Below are 22,819 nucleotides of genomic sequence, written 5' to 3'. Positions count from 1 at the left end.
TTTTGCTGGTAGCTGGTTACCCAGCATCCTTTGGGATTAGGCAAAGCGTTACCAGGCGAACACCTACGTGTCTGACGCGAGCGTGTGTGTGAACACAGCAGCAAGACGATGGTGAAGACAAGACGGCATCATTTCTATATACTGCGGCTCTACGACGCGAGCTTACGACATGCCGATTGTTGGCTCACGCCCGCTGATTGGGTTCGCCATACGTACCGGATGAGCGTGAGCGAGGTAAACACAAATTGTGACGTCATCAGCGACTGCGTGTTATACATTCGCACGTACCTATGACCATGACCAGTGTTGCATGTTAAAACGACGATGGCATTTGCACTCCGGTGATGAAACGTGGGCCGATCATGAAGGCGGGTACAGCGTCGCACTGTCTCTACGTAACGTTAGCGCCTACGAGTAATATATACTGAGGAATGTGGGCGATCTCGGAGATGGTGCCATCTAATACGGCGTCTCAAAACGCGAGATGTCATAAGGAAAGAACGCAAGGACAGCCACGTGATGCACACGCCAAACGTCTCAGAGAGTGGCTTTGGCACAAGAGTATAGACGAGGAAACCATGACCAGACGGCGCTACTGTGCCTCCTGACAGCGCCCCAAATGTGGAAATGTCAAGCAGCGCGGTCACACTGGCTAACCTCCTTGTCTTTCTTTCCCTTTCTTTCTCTCTCTCTCCGCTTTGTTTACAGTGTCTCGCCCGCGCTTTGCTTCGCTGCTCGTGCTCACGGCACTCCGTTTTCGACGACGGCAGATCGCCTGCTTGCGGAAGAGCGATGCGAATATTGCAGTGCGGTTTCAAGAAGGTTGCCGACACCGACAGGCTTTTTTTTTGTGCCGGTAACCTCAAGAAAAGGAGGGGGGGAGGGGGGGGGGGGGGGGGGGGGGGGGGGGCGTCTGCTTCCACACGTGCATGGCGTTGCACAAATTGTGGACGGGGATGTGACAGTGAAAGCCAAGTGCGCGTCACAGGCGTCCGACAAGATCGTATACGACGTCGAGTTCGAGGTATACACCGAGTGCAGTAATTTAGTCACTTTTATTTCTCTATGATGTAGCCACAACGTGGTAATGCATACTTGCAAAGATGTGCAGAGACGGTGAAGATTGCCGTTGGTTTCGCTGGTAGCTGGGCGCGCACACACGGCTGCTCTCATTTTGGCTCCCAGGGAGTGTCATGAGCACCGTGAGCACAGAAGAAACACATGCATTATGCACCAATAAGCCCGGCACTATACTAACGAGAAAGACCCTCTTCCTATCTTCAGCAACGTGGCCTATATAGATTATAGCTCATTATACCCTCTCAGCCTTAAGTTCAGGAAAATCACAAATTGAGATGTTTTTGGCCATCTGTACACGCCTTTAATATACAGTGATTAGGATATGCTAGTGCCTGTAACTTGTGCTGCCTACTTCTTGTCACATTAGTTCACTGCATGGCACGAACTGAGCTGCATTAATATAACGCTACAGCAGTTTCTTTCGCCGAGTACTCAAAAGCCCCAGAGCGTACCAGCCAAAACACACATCTGCACAAAATTAACAATGTAAACACTACATATGCGCATAATGTCTTATATCATGCTGTATAAATATTTAATGTACAACATGCCTTATTCAATGCAGATGTTAGAGTCATTGCAACTCCTTGCATTACTGAGCAAGGTATCTTTTCACTGCTCATGAGAAATGGCTCGCACAGACTGTTCCGCGAAATGAACCCAGACCACAGTAACCGGCGATTACCTTGGGACCAGCAGCACGAGCGCAAGCATTAGCGATACCTGCCTCATGAAGGCAAATCTAGTTTCTCGGCGGGCGAATGGACCCCGCCGCTAGCTCGCACCGATGGCCGGCAACTACACGAAACGAAGATTCTTGAGAGGAAGAGTGAAGCAGGAAGAATCTGCAAGGTGGCAATTATTCCTAAAGAATGCTTGAATATTGTGAACCTAGAAAGCATGGCCAAGCAACAAACATAACGCTCATGTCTCGAGCGGCTGCTTTCTGATCTGCCGCTTACCGACGCACGCGACGACCGTGGCTTGCATTAAATACGGATTGCTACCACACTGAAGACAAGTAGCGCGCAGTGATTTTCGTTGCCTAGCTGCACAACTAGTAATTTAAGTTGTAGCGTTTGGAAAGGGGAAATAATGCTCTTGAGCTCGTCCTTGCCGATGGCGAGTGAACGCACAGTACAATAAAACAAATTCGGGGGTTTTGCGTGCCACACAATTATTATGAGGCACGCTGTAATGGGTGGTCTCAGGAATAATTTTGACCACAGGGGGTTCTATACCGTACGCAAAAATCAAAGTACACAACAAGGGTGTTCTTGCATTTCGCCCCCATCGAAATGCGGCCGCCGTGGCCGGGAATCGAGCTCGCGTCGTCGAGCTTAGCGGCTCAACACGTGTGCATTTACCGCTAAGCTAACACGACGGATGTCACTGTACGATTCAACTACGCGACACGACTAAAACAAACGGCCGTGCGCTAAATACAGTCACATTACTATTGCGTTTTTATCGAGTGGCCGTGATATTGCACGCGAATGCGAAAGTATGCGACTTACTTGACTCGGTGCACTGCAGCTATCCATGCCTGTCGACTGTCCTCCTCGTACCACCTCCCCAGAAATCTGTAAGACTTCACGGGCGGCTTTCGATCTTTCGTGTTTTCGAGGCTGTCGTGGCGATCAACAACATAGCAGTACTGCGTGCCACATTTCCTGGTTGGTCAGGTCGTGCTGGCCACCGCGAAAACAACGCGCGTGAGGCTCGCTCCGTACAGAACACGGGCCCGCGCTGGCACAGCGACGACCTTCGACCCGTCCGTCAGTCCGCTAGGGGAGTATTCGGCGCTGGTGCCACGTGGGCGAACTTTAGGTTGCCTCGTCTATGCGTGCGACATGGCCAAGTAGTTAGAGCATAGGGTTGTTGTGCTCGAAGGCAACGCTTCTATTCCACATTCAGTCATTCATTTCTCCATTTCTTTATATTACAGAGGCTTAAAGTGTGGCGAGGTGGGACATACCTACTTTCCCACCCCAAAGTGCTTCTAATGAAGCAGAGAAGTCGTCGCATTAAGAAGTGAAGTGAAACAAAAATACAAATCGGATTCTCGCGGACGCCCTGAAAATATGTTCATATTTGCTTATAATGCGAGATAAATATACCGCGCTGCTTCCGGGTGCCAACAGGTTGATAAATTATTGCAGTTTTATGCTCTGCTCGTGATCGCAGACCTAACAGACAGGACGCGCAAGTTCCGGAAGTGTTTGCAAGAGTCTACAGAGAGGGGCGGATAACAAAGAAAAAAAAATTGAAAGTAAACAGATGCACTTATAAAGAGCAAAAAGAAAAAGAAAGCGAGTAGTGGACCGTGCGCAGTCTAAACGCTAGCGGAATGCTAAACACACGAGGCAGGATAGTGCCTGTCGACGTGCCGCTTATAAGTTTGTTCCTTACCTCGTCCCAGCCTCTCTTTCCCCACTCCGCTTCAACGATTTTCTTTTCTTTTTTTTTGCTCGCCTGTGCGAAGCGTCCGTTTCCTTAGCGCGCACTACTTTCTTATTCTTCGCTTGTAGGGATCCGAAATCACCCGTACCTGACAGGAAATCGACCGAGCATTTATAGAAGCAGCGGACTCGCAGGGCGGGGCATGTTCCAAACGCTCATTACTTTCTCTTGCTTGCTTCTCCTCTCGTTACTGCCGCTGCTTCCTCATTTTCGTATCTCTTCTTTATTTCTTGCTTTTGCTTTGTGAACTCTGTGCCATTACCTCTGGTTCGCTGCAAGAGCCTGGTAGCTGCGCGAAGGACAACAAGATCTCGCAGATGCTTCAAGCTTTCCGGATCGTCCCGTTTCATTCTGCCTGCCTTTATTTTTTTCTTTGTTTCCTCCTGCAGATTATGCTTGAGGCTGGAACGGCAGTATTGTTTGGCTTCTTGGTTGCGCTTCCGCTGTCTTGTCAACGAAACTCCTGAAATTCCGTCCATGCCAGCTGCACTGCGAGACATGCGTGTATTTAAATTCCCCGCATGCCCTGCCACACAGGGCAAGGAACATTGCTATAATGTATTTGAAAGTGAATAACTGTCATTGCCTCTTTCGCCCGTTTTCATGGTTAGCCGGTGAGGGTTGGTCGGTGGTCGGACTCAGCAAGGAAATTGTTCGTTCGTTCGTTCGTTCGTTCGTTCGTTCGTTCGTTCGTTCGTTCGTTCGTTCGTTCATTCGTTCGTTCGTTCGTTCGTTCGTTCGTTCGTTCGTTCGCTCGTTCGTTCGTTCGTTCGTTCGTTCGTTCATTCGTTCGTTCGCTCGCTCGTTCGTTCGTTCGTTCGTTCGTTCGTTCGCTCGTTCGCTCGTTCGTTCGTTCGTTCGTTCGTTCGTTCGCTCGCTCGCTCGCTCGCTCGTTCGTTCGTTCGTTCGTTGACAATCATCGTCAGTAGTTACTGCGCAATAATGTTTCTCTGCTCTTTTTTTATGCAAGTGGTTTTTTTTTTTCATTTTTCACGTGGTTATGCTGTGGTTGGAAGTGGTTGGTCTAACACCGCCGATACAATTAGGCGCCGATATGAGGTGTGCACGCTTTCGCACAAGCGAGTTGTGGGGAGCGTTTGTCACCGAATGCGAACTATCATAACTCTTTGAGATGCACATGCCGTCCACCTACGCAATCGCTACAGATGTGCTACTTAACGGCTCTGTTCTCTACGGAATTACACAATCAAAGAACCAATGTTACCTAAATATAAGCCTTCCATCGTACCATCCCGTTTATAAAGCGATACAGCTAATAGATTTAGGCTATTCTCTTACTAGACAATCGTCGTATAGATGGTTACTGCATAATTTGTTTTTCTTTTTTATCAGAGTTTTAACATATCAAAGGAACTGACGGGCATCGTAGTGGGGGACATTAGATTCATTTATACCACCCAGGGCTCTTTGACATGCGCAAAGACTACGCTATATACTCTACCGTTCTTGCATTGTGTTCCAATCGCAATGCGGTTGCCGCAGTCGGGTACAGAACCCATGACCTCGGGCTCAGTGCCAGAACGCCATAGCCACTTAGTTACCGCGGGTGGCTCTCATTGTCTTAGTTATATCACGAACATACCGTGCCCCTCGCGGTCACTGTAAATAAAAGAACAAAAGCGAGAGCTACAGATATATAAAGTAAAATCGAGTGTAGGTTGGACGCAGTGCTCCTTCGGCTAGTCCATATCCCTTCTATGCAAGTAATTAGGCTTGTTTTAAAAATAAATAAATAATGATAACAAAAAGGACACTATAATGGCACGTGCACACAATTTTCGCTCGAATTTTTGTTATAGGAATCTGTGAGGTCCTTCGGTCCGAGAATAAGTTCAGCTTCAGCTTTGGCTACGCGGAACGAAGCTGCAGCTTAGGTAGCAATATTGATGATAATAAGAATCCTAAATAGCTGTCTATCTGTCCCAAACGTACGCTCAATTACGCTGCGAGAGGCACAATAATGGGGAGTTTCGGATCGATTCTGATCGCGCAGACGTCCAATGACATCTGAGTACTGATTACAGGGCCGCTTTTTCATTCCCAGTCGGCTGACATCTGATTACGGTCGTCGTGGAACTGAACACACAATCGAGCTCAGTGGAATAACTTTATAAACACTGAAGCACAACAGGAGGTAAATCTCTGCGGAGTGAAGCACTTTTTCTTGAAAGAAAATGTTAGAAACGGCTGCCAGTTGTCTTATACACTGTCACTCAGCAGATAAATTAGAGGCGATTGCTCTGCTTTAATGTAGTGACAGGATGCAGTACAGCAACTCATCGGTTATACGATATTGTTACGTCGAAATAGGCAAGAGAAATGTTGTATACAAGTTAAAAAGCACATGCGTAATATTTTACTGCCCAGAACGAACAGCCCCCGCAAGTCATTCAATTTCCTACAAAATTTACAAGATGGAACTTATGCGCGAGTGTTCACGGGAACTGCAATCATGGCGGTTCAACCAGCATAAAAATGATGGTTAGTAAACGGATTTGCCTAAACCTCGTTCTTCTGGCTTCAACCGGCTTTGTTACTTTCAATTTTATCGTTTTCCAGCAAAATATTACCTTATACCGGTACAGTTTGCTTATAATTATGCATGTCGGGAACTCGAGCCATGACCGCGCTTAACGGAATAGCTTGCACAGACACTGAGCCACCACGGTATAGTTCACCTTTTTTTGTGTCGAGTACGCTTTGTTGAAAGCAAAGATTGGAAGCAATCATATTGATAAGAATTGTTCTAAATATAATGTATTCGCGTTTGAAACAAAGGCAGATAACGCTTGGTAAGCAAAGGCACAAGAACGTCTCAAGCGAGATCCACGAAGTTTCCTCAAGTATTCTTTGTAAGGAACTCTACGCCGCACGGTTATGCCGTCGACGTCTTCACTGCCAGGGTAGGCCTGTTATTCGTCGATATATCAATAACTGTTCTAAGGAATATGACGACATTCTGCAGCTCATTATGGAGTCTTCGTCGCATTTGGCCTACATACGCCCGCAGTCCAAGCCCAACTAAGAAATGAAGTAAGGATGGTGAAAAAACTAAAACACTTTCCCGACGAGCTAGCGGTCGGGTTGAAGAGCCTGGAGGTGCGGCAAAAGCATACAATGCGGCGATCAGTACCACCACAGGCGCGCCTATGGTCATGTATGCGCTGTCAAAAGAAGGGAGTGGCATGGAAGGGGGTGGGTCGGATTTTCGCGTGGCGGTCTACTGTCACTGTTTGTCCCACTTATCCTTGGTAACGTTTTTCAATACTGCAGCCTTCAATGCTTCGTCTTCATGTTTTATTTTTATTTTTCAAATTCCAGCAGGCCTACGGAAGATGCTGTGCGAACCCCCACGATATTCTCCGCACTCATGGTTCCGCCTTCTTCGTCCTCCTTATTTTTTTAATCTTTTTTTATCGATGAGGTGTTGAGGCCGGCCTACGGCTCAAAATCCGCTGTTCAAAACATAGCGGCAATGATAATGATGATCATGACGAATCCATATTTAATGGCACAAACCAACTGTGGTGGATAGCGGCAATGCCTATGCTCTACGTTTCGTCAATTTCTCGTTTTCTGACATTCCACACACTTCAATTTTCTTTGTTCTTTTCTTGCTCATTATTGCCTCGAGGTCATATTTGCGTACTACTTCATAAATATGGTATCGGTAGCAGTTTTTTTTTTTCTTTAGATTCTTGGTCGTGGGAAGAAGGTCGGCAAAAGTACATAGGAAAAAGACATGATTAGCTTGATTGAACACATTTATTCAGTAGTAGAATGGCAACTTTACTCTACGTTCACTGTTCACGTTTCATTTCTCTGAAATTGACCTTTCGAATTTTTTAGTAATGCGGTGTTGGATCTCTCCTTCATCAACAGCTATTGCCCAATTTTGTTCCAATTAGTCTGACAGCTCAGTCGCGTACTATTGTATTCTTGCTCTTACAGTGTTATCTTTTGCATTCTTTGTATCGTCCCTTAGAATAACCATTTCACTTTTGCTACATTCTGCCGTCGGCTTCTTAGCCTATCCTCCTTATTGAGTGTGTGCCATAGATGAGGATCATCATGATCATGATCATCAATATCAAGGGATGCCTTTGACGTAAATCTTCCGACAAAGGGACTTGTCAAGAGGAATTATCAGGGGAGAGTGTCCGCGATCGGGCCGTCAAGCTCGGCTTGGCGGTCCCTACGTGGGACTAACCGGGTGGCGCGGGGTCTCCCCTGCGTCTTCTCTCGACCGAAATAAAGTTATTTCACTCACTCACTCACCCCTTGACGAAGGCAAAACGTTGGCTTCTGAGACATCGCTTGTTCGAATACTCTTGACCAAATCAAAAGGTCTCGTGTTTAATGCAATTTTAAGAGCAACGTTTTCGTGTACGCACTAGCTCAGCTAGGGGCAGGACTCGATGGGGAAGCCACCGCACTAGCTTAGAGGCTATGACATTGCACTGCTAAGTACGGCGTCGCGAATTCAATTCGCTGCCGCATATTAATGAGGGCGCAAAGCAACAACGCTCATGTACTTGGAGTTAAGTGCACGTAATAGAACTCCAGGTGCTCCTAGTTAAGGCGGACTTCCCCACTACGGTGTCATTCATAATCATATCATGGTTTTAGCACGTATGGTATGGTATGGCATGGTATGGTATGATAAACATTACACAGGTCCTGAAGATCAACACTTAGGATAACGCAGCCCTTCTGGACGGCCTGTACTTGATCTAAAAGAACTGCACTGTGAAGCACTCGCCGCCACCAGTCTCCTTCCTTGTCGCAGTCTGTGAAAGCCACAGGATATTTACAAAGCATATGATCCAGAGTAATGATGCCATTACACTTCTCGTAGTTGATTGGTACCTCTCTTTCTGGATATAGCTTGTTAATAAAGTTTGGACTAGGATAAGTTCTTGTCTGTAACAACCTCAGAGTCACCACTTGAGCTCTATTGAGCTTAGCGTGTGGCACTGGGAATTCCCTTCTGTTCATGTAGTAATGCTTCGTGACTTCATTATATGTAAGTAATCGGTCCCTGTTCTCCTCCTGCATATTATTGGGGCCCTGGTGGCGTAGTGAACGGATAGTAAGTCCTCGTGCAGCTGCGTTAGCCATCTCGTTTAAATTCCTCCGAGGTGAATCGACAGACCCCATGTGTGCAGGAAACCAGCGGATTTCGATCCCTTGGCAGATTTCGATCCCAGCCTTTGGTAAACTGTCTAATAGCCATCTTAGAGTCACTGTAAAGTCGCGTCCACTTATTATTCTCTAAAGCCAATGCTATCGCTACTTGTTCCGCGACTGTCGCTTCTTTAGTCATGATTATAATAGCATCCCGAGTGAGTCCATCTGCATCTACTACTACTGCCGTAAAGGCTTTCTTTCCTCGGACCCATGCAGTATCTACAAAAGCCGCATGTTCTATGTCCTGTTCTATCTCCTGCAGGAGAGCTTTGGCCCTTGCCTTTCTTCTTTCCAGGTTGTGCACCGGGTGCATATTTCTGGGAAAAGGAGTCGTCTTGATGATCTCTCCTATGCTATATTTTAGTTCTACTGTGTCTTCCGAATTTTTGGATTCGGTTGGGTACCACTTTACCTCTTCAAGTATTGCTCTACCTGACCTTGTTTAGGAAAGCCTCTCTCTGTGGGCAATTTGCTGAGCTTCAATTATCTCGGCTATTGTGTTGTGGAGCCCTAGTTTCATTAATTTATTATCCGGTGTGCTAACCGGCAATCCCAAAGTTGTTTTGACGAGCCTTTTAATTAATCTGTTTAACTTCTTTCGCTCTGTCTGTGTCCATCTAAGCATCCCTGCTACATATGAGAAGTGACACAAGGCGAAAGCGTGGAGCAGTCTCATGGCGCTCTCCTCTCCCAACCCTCTGTGTCTGTTAGTGATTCTCCTTAGCATTCTTATTACCTCCTCAGTCTTGCTTGTGATGTGTTGTATTGTTTTTCCGTTTGCCCCGATTGCCTCCGGGAATAACCCTGAGACTCTAATGGATTCGACTTGTTTAATAGTTTTGCCTGCCTTCGTGGTTAGTACTAACCTGGGTTCTTCCTCGGGAACATATCCCCTCGGTTTTCTACCCCTTCTCCTGTTACTCAGACTTCTCAGCAGAGCATTATATATAGATTTCATATAGTTTTCTTCATATAGTTTTTTTTGCGATTTCATGTAGTTTTCATATAGTTTTAGCACGTAAAAGCCCAAAATTTAGTTAACTAATTTAACTGGATGCCGAATCCTATTGGCGTCCCGTAATTTATTCGTTTTCTTTAATTTAAGAACTAGATTGCCTGACGACCGGTATTACGCTAACGAAATTACTCCGTTGAGTTCCCATAATAGGGCTATCCAGGTCCGCTTCAATTTAAACATATAAACGCATTAAGGGGCGCTCACACACGCACGCACACACGCACACAAACACACAAACGCACACGCGCACGCACAGTTGTATTTTCCGAAAAGGCGCAAATGGACACGAATCGAATGCATGACCTCGTGCCCAGCACCAGAACTCGTTGTCGATTGCCTTGTTACTAAAAAAAAAAAAAAAAAAAAAAAAAAGATGAAAAAAGCTTCTATAGGCACGCAGGATCAGTTTAGTGGTTCATCATTCGCATGTATTTCACAAAGCGCGCGCACTTTCGTCCCTTGTTGAAGATGCGCTCTTCTTTAACTTTTTCCTTCGCGACTACCTTTATCGAGAAGGAAATGAGGTCGCCTTACTCGTGATGTGAAAAGCGATCTCGATCCTTTTGAAGAAGAGCGCAGGAAACGGTGGTGTCGAGAGGAGAAAAAACAAAGACGGCCGACGCGAAGACGACAGGCAAAAATAATGTCTTGTGACGGCGTGCAACTTCCCCAACTGTGATGAAGGCCCTCCGGCGTTTTGCGGTTCCAAGCCCTAGCCGTGGCTGCTTCTTTTCTTCTTCGTTTTTTTTTTTCTGTGCCGCACGACGTCACGTTTTTCGGGTTCTGTCTGGGTCTCGTGCCTTGTCACGCGAAATCAAGAGCAGTGCGTGCCCTCGGGACTCCAATAACCGCGACTGACGAAATACAAAGCTCTTCTTCCGTGAGCGCTTTTGCTTTCAAGAAACATTTTCTCGGCGGTGTATAGCTCCAGCAGCGTTTTAACGCGAATGCAACGCTTTTCTAAGTCGTATCATCGCTGCCTGTTTGCTTCTTTCGTGCTGGGAAAATGAGAGAGGGAAAACAAAAAAAGAGATCGAGTGACTTTTGCGATTTCTTCGTCTCTGGATTCCTTTCCCGAGACAGCAGCAGGCTGTGATAGCGGACACCGCCATGGTTAGACTTGTTTTGTCCTCTAAACATAACGACTACACACGAGAGTGATTTGCCTCGTGCAGAGGCAAGTAATACTCTCGCACAACAAGACAGAAACAGCAAAGAAGTTGGGAAAATGAGCGTAGATCACAGTTTCATAGCGCAAAAAATATTACTGTAGCGAAGAATACGAACGCCATAGCGTGTCACGCTCTCCAGCCCTTCCTCCGAGAAACGCCGCTCGTGCTGAGAGCTCGGACCTTCAAACAACGGACGGCCCAAACGGCTAGTGTCTAATAAACGTCTATTATTCGTATTCTTCGCTACATTACGTAGATCCAACCACCACGTTGGAATCTGTGTGAAGCGCAGCTATCCTGAGGCAAATAATTAAATGCAATGCCTATATACAAGCAAATTCGGTGCGTATAGAATTGTTTTTTTTTTTCATTTTATGCAAAGTGTCATCTCGTGCAATGTTAATGAACCGCACAGGTCACTCTTGTGCCGTGCGACGATCACGTTTATGCACTACACTGTTCGCAAGCTATGCCGGAACGCAATCACCAGTTCAGGTTGATGCACACTGAGACGTAGGCGATGTTTGGAGCTCGTCGGGAGAAGCTAGGTGGGAAGAGTTGTGAGTAGGCAGACGAAGGAAACATATATCTAACATACTCCCTATGTCGCAGTACAGATATATGTAAGCACATTTAAGGCTTCTATACCTTCTTTGTAACAGTAGCACACGCCCATTCGGCAAAATTGGCCAGGAATGGGCCCATACGCAGTGTCACGTAGTGGCCTGAGAATTTGGAATATGCCAAATATAAGAAGTTCAATATCCTGCGCTATTCCCTTAAGAACTTTGTGCATTAGAGACACCTGTGCGGCGACGTGACTTGCACAAGTTTTACGTCGTTATTTGTTGTTTAATTACGCACAACTTAGGTGCGTAGTGTGGCACCAGTATTGAGGTCAACGCGTAGTGCTTACATAAGCCGGTGCGCACACAACCTTTGTGTAATATACATATCCAAATATGTATTCCGCGACATACTGATAAACACGAAACCGTGGTGGGGTATATGGGCCAAGAAAGCTTCGCTTTAATTGTGCGTACTACATGGGCCACTTCTAGCAACGTAACCTTGTGTAAGCGTGAATTGACATGTGAACAGCTGATGGAATGGTGTCGTGGCCGTCATCTGACTTACATGCATCGTACGACAAAAGGCTGTATGGCGATGAAATTAAACCTCGTTTTATCGGCGAAGATTCGAGAAACACATCGGCGGATGGGGGAAGAGCGGCGACAGGAAAGCAGAACACGATCAATTTCTCCGATGAAGAACTTCCTCCTTGCGATGCTAACAACGTCTTCACTGTCTGCTACTCTACAACAACAACAACAAAAACAACAACAACGATGATGACGACGACGACGACAACAAGAACAACAGACTGAAGCAGCCTGCCCTACACCATCGTTGCCATCCTCCATTCATCTGCCTTGATGTACAAAATGACAAGACTTTGTGCATGCGTAGTGGGATAACATGTTCCTAATTTTGTTGTGTTCACATCACTTATGTAATAATCTGGCCGAGAAAAATTTCACGAATCAACGAGAAAGTAGTCTGGCGACACAGTAACGATGACGACTTCAGTACGACATCCTTGAGGTCACGTCTTCAATACCGACCGCGGCGGGCGCATTCCGATGTGGCCGGAATGCGAAAACGCCTTTGCATGTAGACTTAGGTGCGCGTTAACGAACCCAAAGTGGCGAAAAGTGATCCGGAGTCTCCCTGACTATGACATGCCTCATAATCAGATTGCATAGTTTATGAACAAATTACCCTGGAATTTAGACTTATGGGGCTGCAATGTGCGACCCTTGACGATTGCCTTTTTCCAAGGGGGAGCGCTGCAAGACGTGACCAGGCCCATCGAGCCCTGCTATGTTTTCTGAAGGACACTGACTTGGCCTCCCGTTTATAGACATTATTTGTATTTTGTTTTGTTTTTTTGTTTTGTTTTGTTCTGTCTGTGTCTCCGTCATTTCTTGATTTCCTCTTTTCTTTTCTCATATTTTCATTTCCTCTATTCCCTCCTCCTATAGGAGTAGGCAGGCGTTGTGCCCCTCTCGGTGGCAGTTGTCAGCTTGCTCCCTCCTTAATCCCTTTGTGTCCTTGTGTGTATATGTGTACAAATCAAATAATAATAATAACAATACCCTGGAATTTAATTTTCAAACACGGCCTAACGGAAAAGACGGACACACCAGTTGCGCACCTTTAACCGTTGTCACAGTAAACGAAAAGTCACTGAAATTTAATGAAAATGCGCACGCAAAATAAAAATTAGGCACTGACCACTTTGTAGACATGCAACAGGCCAGATAAAAAGGGTGAACACTTCGTGTCACGCGTAAATCACAGCGTGAAGTACAATGAAGTCAGCTATCCTTACGTAGAAAGCAGTTAGTGTTTACATTGGAGAAACCCATCGACCTTTCTGCTACTCAGTATATATGCCATGATCTTTAGTTCTGATGAAGCAGTTTTGAGCTTGCTTTTCGAAAATTTGTTAATATATTATAACATGTGTAGGTATACTGTCTAATCCGAATATAACGAACCCAGATAAAGCGAATCGTTCACTACATCGATCACGTGGAACTTAATTACGAATGCTCGTGTAAAATGACTTCTTCATAACAAACTCGCAATTGCATATATCGAACTCGGGGCGCCCGCTGACAGCGCCATAAAGCCGATTGCACGTCAGTGGAGTCAACTTTATTGTTTTTAGTCGTGAATGTGCTGCGGCGGGGCTCTGTGCCGACTTTCAGGGAAGTTGATCGTAACAGATGCAATCTCGCGCATATGGAGAACATACGCCGTGCTTGGTGACGCTAAGGAACACCTTAATGCACAGGCAGATTCACTGTCCACACTGCATGTACTTTTGTTTACATTAAATAGATTCCTAGCTTGCTTATTTTGTCACTGCAAATAGCAAAACCGCATTTAACGAACGCATCACACATATTCGTTTAAGTTCGTTATAGGAGAGTTTGGGTACATCAAATCACCTGAAATATCGAACTAGTTATAGAGTATGAGCCCGCTCCTCATATCCTGCTTCGACTGCAGAGCTCGTTCTTGATCTTTTTCAACTGTTGTCTGCTTGCAGTGAAATAACATCTGCTGTAATTTCTTTTTTAGGGTACTTTACTTTCAAACTTCAAGGCTCTTCAGCAGTGAAGTAGCAACTGCTTTTCTTGAGAGGGTGGCGTTAAACGGTACACACCTTAGTACAGATGGTGCTCTCATGCATAGACTAAAGGTATTTATTACGAGTACGTTTACAGCGAGAGTACTTGTGCGCTTCCCTAATAGGTTTGATGTCCACCGGTGCCCATCGCAGGAATGTAAGCGTGCTTTGCTAGACTTTTATGACAAAAAAAAAAAGAAAGCGGCCTTGTCTCCTGAGCATTTTAATATCTCCCCAGAGATTTCCAATCAAAGATCCAGCGTTCCAGCCACCTTTTTTAAAATTTTACATGGTATGATTTGTAACGAGGTGCAGCATCGTAGGCGAGAGCATGCATTGCCTTTTGCCTGTGCGGTGCTCTCAGCCACTACGGCCATGCTGCACCACGGAATGCCGCACCTGAACAATGCCTGTGCCGGGCTTCTAAGCGCTCGTTGTTTAAAATGAACACCTTACGCCACGCTAAGCTGCTTATTTATAAACCGGCGCCGTGGTGAAATAATATAAACAATACTGGTGGCTAAGAGCGAAAGGCAGGACAGGAAGCAGGACGAAGGAAGAATCGTGGCTCTTCGTTTTCCTACCGCCAGGGAGCGCCACCTACATAAAAGATGACTACTTGTAGTGTAGGCTTAATGATGATGGCGCATACCCGCTAGGGCGGATAGGCTTAATGATCGGGTGGCAGGAGGTATCATAAGAGGAATACTTGGAGTAGAAACAAAACAATTAAGAGAGGAGCAACGAGAATAATACCAGAGCGAGTGATCAGACTAACTGAAACGATATTATGAAAGAGGTACTAATGAAAGAGATTAAAGACCGCAATAATAAAAAATAAACTTCAGTGAAATTAATAGTCAACAAAAGAGTAAAGCTACCCGCCGTGGTGGCTTAACGGCTATTGTGCTGAGCTGCTGAGCGCGAGGTCACGGGATCGAATCCCAACGGTGGCGGCTGCATTTCGATGGTGGAGAAATGCAAAAACGCCCGTGTGCGTGCATTGGGCGCACGTTAAAAAAAACCCAGGTGGCAAAAATTAATCCCCCATTATGGCGTGCCTCTAATCAGGTCGTGGTTTTGGCCCGCAAAACCCTAGAAGTTAATTTTGAAAGTAAGGCTACTCAATAGGGTAGCACTGTAGTCGCTTTGTTTCACTGAAATGTCAATTATAGAGCAGCAAACATCACTTTGGCTATAACCTAGTATCGAGGCAGCAACTGATAGCACTGCAGGACTATTTAATCCTACTCCAATCTGGCTAAGTGACTGGCAATGTTATCTCCTTCTTCACGACAGAAGATTGCTCCGCGTATCTGCGAATGTTTACTACTTCAATCGATACCGCACGAAGCTATATTGTGCCAGCTATCGGCGTCACTGTTTCGAATTATGGGCGACGCTGCAGCTTTTCTAAATTATGGGGTTTTACTTGCCGAAACCACGATCTGATTATGAGGCACACCGTAGTAGGGGATTCTGGAGTAATTTGGACTACCTGGGGTTCTTTAACGTAGCACGTAAATCTAAGAACACGGGTGTTTTTCGCATTTCGCCCTCATCGCAATGCGGCCGCCTTGACCGGGATTCGATCCTGTTACCTCGTGCTTAGCAGCCCACAGCGGGTGATGCTGCAGCTTTTGTTTATTAACTACTCTAAATAGGGCGCATTTCAGAGGTTCTATTTTTTTAATGTATGTGTGACGTCTAGTTTCTCGTTCTTGCAGGATTTGCCGTAGCGAGACGCCTAAGAGAAATTCGGAAGAAATGGTTGGACGAAAGCATTCAGGTAAGAAAGTGTCACTGTTTTAAATATCAAATTTGAACTACGCTCTAAAGCTACAGATGCGTTGTGTGTGCTGGTCTAAGAACATTTTGAGAATGAGAATTTATTCCTTGAATTTACAAGAACTCTCAAGAGGAGGGAAGGGAAAAAACGCAATGAGTGCCCGAGAGAGTTTACTCACCCCGCAGAATAGCAGTACAGCGCGTACAAAAACAATGCAAATTAGGCGCAAACCGTCGTTGCGATTCAGTAAAGAATACCTAGTGTTTGAGTTTACAGCACAAGTTTGCCAGTATAGTGAAAGAAATGGTTATTATGCATAACGACCTACAATCAGCATAAACCACTTCCCAGATGCACACAAGGAAAAAAAAACACGTGTACAGAAGGGAATCAGGGTTAGAACCTGTTAAATAACGGGAAAAAACATGTTAAGAAGTAGAGAACGGCGTGCCCGATGCCAACAAATTGCGCAGACCTACACTGCACATGCTCCCACAGTAACCAAGTCTCAGTGGCTTGCGCACGGCCATGTCTAGTAACTGGCGTGCTGAGAAAAAAAAGAAAGAAACGCATGCAAAACAAGGGCAGCTGCATAACAAAACTCGAGGCCATCAGCTAAGCGGAATGCGGAAGCGTGATGCGAGGTCTCCTAAGCGTTAGGCTTTAGACAAATCGAGTCAATTGTTCTGGCATTCTCCGATGAAAGACATGTTGGCTTTGGCCTTCGCTTTGTTTGACCTCGCCCCAGCGAGTAAACAAGGACATACGCTTCGATTCTGCGTTGTTTCCAGGTTATTATGTGGAAATTTAAGTGTAGATACAGGAACGTGGCATTTACTGTAGTAGTCACAATCAACCGTGGAATATCAGTTAGAAAAATACGTAGCGTAACTTACGTTTTTGTTATCGGTTCTAATTAAATGTAGTACCTTGATATTTTCGAAGGCCCCTGATTCAAATCGGCAATACAGGCGCAACTTGACACTCAATATTAGGCCCGCTTGTTTTGCTATTCTATAGCAATTATATCCCTATCGGCCTTACAGCAGCCTCAGAGCATACAGCTTTCCCGCCGATTACACAGCCATTCTTGTGGCACATGAGAACAGCGCATCATTAACTGTGATATTCCCAACTGATGTCGTAAACGTAGGCTATTTATTACGTCTTTGAAAGCAGTTCAAGATCTTCATTCTACACGCTGAGATTTTGAAGGAGTGAGTTCTGAATATTAAGTGGAGATTTCCGCAAATGCTTGAAGTTAATTGTTCATGCCACCATGATAAAAGTAACTGTGTTTATGTATCCTGAATAGCATTGAAATCGCGTGGTTGTTCTAACTCTACTGAGCTAGCTGCTGGATTAAAATTTGAAATTATGATTAACTTCTGGAAATTTACGTATGAAAACTACGATCTGATTATGAGGCACGCCAGTAATTTTCACCACCTGAATCTCTTCAATGTGCACCTAAATGTAAGAACGCGAGCGCTCTTGCATTTCGGCCCGTCAGAATGCAGCCGCCGCGGGCACGATTGAACCTGCGACCTCGAGTTCAGCAGCGCGACGCAATAGACCTTTTCACAAACCGACGCTTGAGTGGCGCCATTGCCCGACATGGGCGACGTCTAGCGTCAGAACATGTTATGCCACCATTGTGGACTGTGAGCCTTGCGAGAGCAGGCCGGCCGCACTTGGGTTGTGTGATCTTCGCGGCGCATTATTTCGATTGTTTTCTTCCGCTTCGCTTGTCTTGTGCCGCTTGACTTGTTACATGTTTCACGTGCTCGCGTGAGCGCGCAGTGTGGTGTGCCATGGCAACAGCAAGCCCAGCCAGTGGATGTGGTGTTTCTTCGTCGGTAGCGGCGGCAGCCGCGTTTGCTTCGTCGAGACCTGGCGTGCTAATCAGCGGTATATTTCATTGTTATTTCTGGGCACATGTAACCATATCATCGATTGAATCTGATCACCATTACGTTTCGCGGTTGAGGGTTGCCTCATTTAGCGAAAGCAGGCGCGTACGTAGCTGCCGGGCAATGCTTAGAACAAGGCGCCGGCGGCCCGACGACGCATGTCAATGGTTGGTAGATATGCGGTGGTTACTCCATACGCTTCCGTCGCAACTGAACAGCTCAATCATGCAAAATTTATTGGATCTGGTGCAGTGCCGGGTGCTTATAACCAAATGTCATAGCATAAGCGTGGCGATCGAGCAGCGCGGTACCTGTAGCGAACCGAAGCGCGACAGTGATCACAGATGCCAGCGCTACTGACACAACCCAGGTGCTAGATTTTTGTTTTTAGTATTTGGTTTTTATTTATTTATACATACTGTCAATCCCAATAGGGATTACAACAGGACTTGTTATAAAGATATATTTGTTTACCTGGAACTGCTTTTCTGTCGAATGTCTGAGTTTGAAACAAGCTTCACTCACGGTGAACCTTAACGTAAATCGTGCGCGAAGTTTGTATTGAAGATATGGCGTACGGCAAGAATTGTTCGTGTGCGCTATCTCTGAAACAAAATAAACCAATAATATTGCGGCGTTAGGGCAATCTCTGCTCCTTCTCTTGTTTCCCTTACACCGTCTCACTGTGCCATGTTCATAATAAAGTAATGTCGAGGCTTAACAATTGTCGAATAAATACATATGCATATGACTGTAAATGACTACTGACCGTGAGTGAAAAGCGCTTAGTGGTCAGCGAAGTGGTCACTGCATGCACGTAAGTATTTCACTTGATCGTCTGTGCGAGTAATTTTTTTTCGTTACTGTTAATCTTGCAAGCATGATGCTATTGTCCGCGTACCCGTCCGAATACCGTTTTTTGAGTTCTTACTTGCGCGGGCTCATTTAACGCGTTTCTAAGCCACGCACAGTTAGCGCATTAGGGTTCCCGAACTCTAGCACTGGAGCTAGGCCGCACTGATGAGGTTGACACATTAGTTTGTGCATTCTCTTGCTGCCCAAGCGCATAGACAATGCTCAAAGATGGGTGAGCTTCATGCAACACCACACTGTTGAAGTTAATTACCTTTATGGGCAGGGCCGCGCAGGGTGCGTGTGAACGCCGCAGAGACAATGTTTTGGTGGATACATGGGCTGCATACATCTTCCATAGGACACGATTTTTCCAGATCGTTGCGAAGTGTATTTACCGAATAGTTCTCCCGCAGAGTGCTTCAAGTTGTCTTAAACCGGTGTCACAAGGCCACTCTTGATAGCGATCGAGCCCGATCAGTATCGGGATGTTCGACCACGATTGGCTCCCTTCCGCAGATTGAGCAAAGAAGCCAATCGCGCCCGAGAAGTTCGATCCAGATCGGGCTCGATCACAATCAAAAGTGCGCCGTATGACCCCCGTATTAGGCACTGGAATGAAGTCGTGTTTGGAAGAATAACAAATCTAGCCTCGGCCACTACATACGAGAAAATATTGCATCGCAGAGCTGACCATTCTCGCAACCTATAATAAAATATGCCGAAAATTGTTTACCAAAATGCGTTATTTCACTGATGTGTGCATTGGTTCATATTAGACTGAAATGCTAAGTCATCAGGTGATGCAGGAAACCGGTGAAGCGTGAACATACCACATCGGCAGTGGTCTCGCGGAGTGCTTTGTTCTGTACAAACTATAATCCCCAAAATCGTTCTTTTCCGCTGGTTGTTTGTGCACCCATAAACTGCACAGTGCTGGCCTGTAGCCTTTTGATGAGTATATATGCCATTATTTACGAGCGTAAGTCATTCGTGACAAAAATAAACGGAAAAATCGAAGGAAAGCTATCACTCCGCAACGCAAGCGCAAGGCAAGCTCACAGTCCAGACCAAACAGGCAACACTGACACATACTCTCGGTGCCAGACCGTCGGAAGCGCCCTCGTGAAAACGTCTATAGCCACTGGGCTACCGCGGCAAGTGGTTGCTTAAGTAAATATTCAATAATTAATAATCAATTATTCCTATTGTTATGCATTTAACTGGTAACATCCGCAGGTGTCGCCGGCCTCTCTCCAAGAGGAAAATAAATACTTGAATTGATGATAAGATGTGTAGGGTGAAACGAGTTTGCGCAGAATAAGGGTGGTAAGTAGAGCGCACAGTGCACTTATCGGTGCAATGCGACGACGTTTGTTAAATAGATATAGCACGTGTTCGCGGTAAGGCACACAAATATCGAGCGTCGTCAAAGGAACATTGTTTCTTTGGGCTGCTGAGCACGAGGTCGCGAGATGGAATCCCGGCCTCGGCGGCTGCATTTAGATGGGGGCGACATGCGAAAACGCCCATGTACTTAAATTTAGGTGCACGTTAAAGAACCCCAGGTGGTCCAAATTTCCGGACTCCCCCACTACGGTGTGCCTCATAATCAGATCGTGGTATTGGCACGTAAAACCCCATAACTTAATTTTAATTTTTAATTGAACATTATTTCCTGCTGTTTTTTATTGTAAATACTCCCTCGTGAGCACATTGCAAATGTACGTTTGCAAGCGTACTTATTTGTTTCACGAAGACAGTTTAATGTTGAGCGGTACAACGGACGCCAGTGTCTGTAGTTGGGTGGCGTTCTGCACAAAGTTGTGCCTCACGAAGGTGGTGAAGACTGACTTGATATAGCGCGTAACACATCAAGAGCAGGTGTGTCACACTCAGCCTTTTGATAGGAATGTGGCAGAAGGGGCACGGTAATCGGGTGCGCAGAAGGCAATCACTGCCGGCGTAAGTGAGAACTCGAATCGTATAGCTATTCTGTTCTTCGTCATATCAGCTGCTGTGTAGTACTATGACATCTGACACTGTTGCCGTATTACAATATTTCAAAAAGATAAACTTCAAGTAATCCGAATAATCTCGGGTAGGCCCCTACAACACTTTCCTCATTCGCATTGTTCTTCATCCTCGACATCTTTGACCATCAATACCATTTTATAGCTATCAATTTCTTTCAGTATATCTTTGTCAAGCCTTGCTAATTCTAACTTGATTTTAAAACGAAGCTTTCTCGCCCTATTTGGCAATTTATATAAAGTTTACATGTGCACCGAATACTATTACGAGCAAATGGGCTGAAGTAAACACACAATTTTTGAAAATGTTCGCTGAAACACCCTGTATATATATATATATATATATATATATATATATATACAGGGTGTTTCGGCGAACACTTTCAAAATTTATTAAAGTGGCCTGCGGCAGATAGCCCAATTCTAGTTAATGGGCTGGTCTACTCGAAGAGGCGGACATTACTTGCACAAAAAATTTAAATTGATAATCGACTAATTAACACAAATTCACTAATTGAGTTTTTTGCTAATTACCTGATGGCCCATATTGCAATTTACAAATTCCAGCCGCGGAGTTGGCAAGGCAGATCCACTTGGAATTAATTCTCAGGATGACACCAGTTTCGTGATATTAATTCCCGAACTTTACGGAGAAATGCATTGGCGTTGCAGTTAACTTTGTGCTTCAATGCATAAAGCGACGTTTTGCTAAGAAACTAACTGGAACGCCAATGCATTTCTCCGCAGAGTTAGGAAATTATTATCTCGAAACTGGTGTCATCCCGAGAATTCGTTCCAAGTGGATCCGCCTTGTGAACTCCAAGGCTACAACTTGTAAGTTACAATATGGGCCATCAGGTAATTAGTTAAAAACCTAAGTAGTGAATCTTTGGTAATTATTCGATTATGCATTTCAATTTTTTGTGCAAGTAATGTCCGCCTCTACGAGTAGACCGGCTCATTAACTAGAATTGGGCTATCTGCCCCAGGCAACCATTAAGAATTTTTGAAAGTGTTCGCTGAAATACCCTGTATATACCCCCCTCATAAATGCCACTATATTATTGACAATGATATTTTATTCTGAAACAAAACTCATTTTGTTATCGCGACGTGACAGGCATGAACGGCATACGACTGGATAGCCTTATAGAGCGGAATGTGGCGTTACCAGTTCTTAGCTGTAATAATAACTAGTAACGTCATAGATTCGGACAGTTGGATCTGCATTGTGCAAAATATAACAGTGTCACTAGCGACAAGGACGTAAGCGAAGCGACTTGAGATCTTAAAAAAGGCTGCGCTGAAGCCCAGATGTACCTGAAGATTGCTTCCGTTGGGTGACGCACAATAAGTTTCCAGAGACATTGTTGCAGTTCCCGCACAATGCAGAGTTATAGTTTCCTATTTTATTTTATTTTATCCCCATTTGCCTTCTGGCAAATACATGGCGAGCTATTAAAAATAAAGCAAAAAATAAAGAGGGGCAGTCTTGATCGGCTCAAGTTGCGCTGTTACATTCTGGATCGTCAATACACCCCTGGCACGCGATCGGCGCATGTTATACCTGCACGTAACTGAGTCACGCTATGCTACTTTTTATTTATTTTTTTTTTTTTGCTATAGAAAACTTTTCTTTGAACAAGCCACTTTGGAATGCCAACCACCCACCCTCGCGAAAACACTTACACGCTCACTCACTTATCACGTGGCAATATCATTAGTTGCTTCTTCCTGAAGAGTCTCCGAAATCCAATACTATCTCTTATCGAACGAAATAGCACTGCTTGCCGCTACTGAATGCCTCTAAACCAACAGCTCAGCGTTTTGTTGTGGAACCCGGATGCAGAAAGAACAAAAAATGTGTCTTCTTTGTATGTATGTTTGTGTCTATTTTTTGCGTATGTGCGACTGAGTGGCGGTCACATGGCGGTCTCTAACCACCGCCTGCACAAACGCGCCAGGCAATGACGACCACCAGCAGCAGCAGCAGCAACAAAGTTTAAAGCAGCTGTGCTCCTAGAAGCGTGGCACAATTGAACCGCGAAAAGGAGGTCCCGGTCCCAACCAGCCTTTAACCTGCGGC

General features: G+C 45.4%; 1 protein-coding gene across 1 annotated transcript in view; it reads left to right on the top strand.

Moving 5' to 3' along the window:
* Nucleotides 1-22,819, top strand: part of LOC119455930 (dopamine D2-like receptor) — a 388,566-nt gene that overhangs the window by 150,759 nt on the left and 214,988 nt on the right. The window contains exon 3 of the mRNA XM_037717474.2: nt 15,874-15,935. The gene's annotated coding sequence lies outside the window, so the exon portion shown is untranslated. The remainder of the gene's footprint in view (nt 1-15,873; nt 15,936-22,819) is intronic.

The sequence above is a fragment of the Dermacentor silvarum genome, chromosome 6 (assembly GCF_013339745.2).
Source record: "Dermacentor silvarum isolate Dsil-2018 chromosome 6, BIME_Dsil_1.4, whole genome shotgun sequence".
NCBI lineage: Eukaryota > Metazoa > Arthropoda > Arachnida > Ixodida > Ixodidae > Dermacentor > Dermacentor silvarum.
This window is presented reverse-complemented; position numbering and strand designations above follow the sequence as displayed.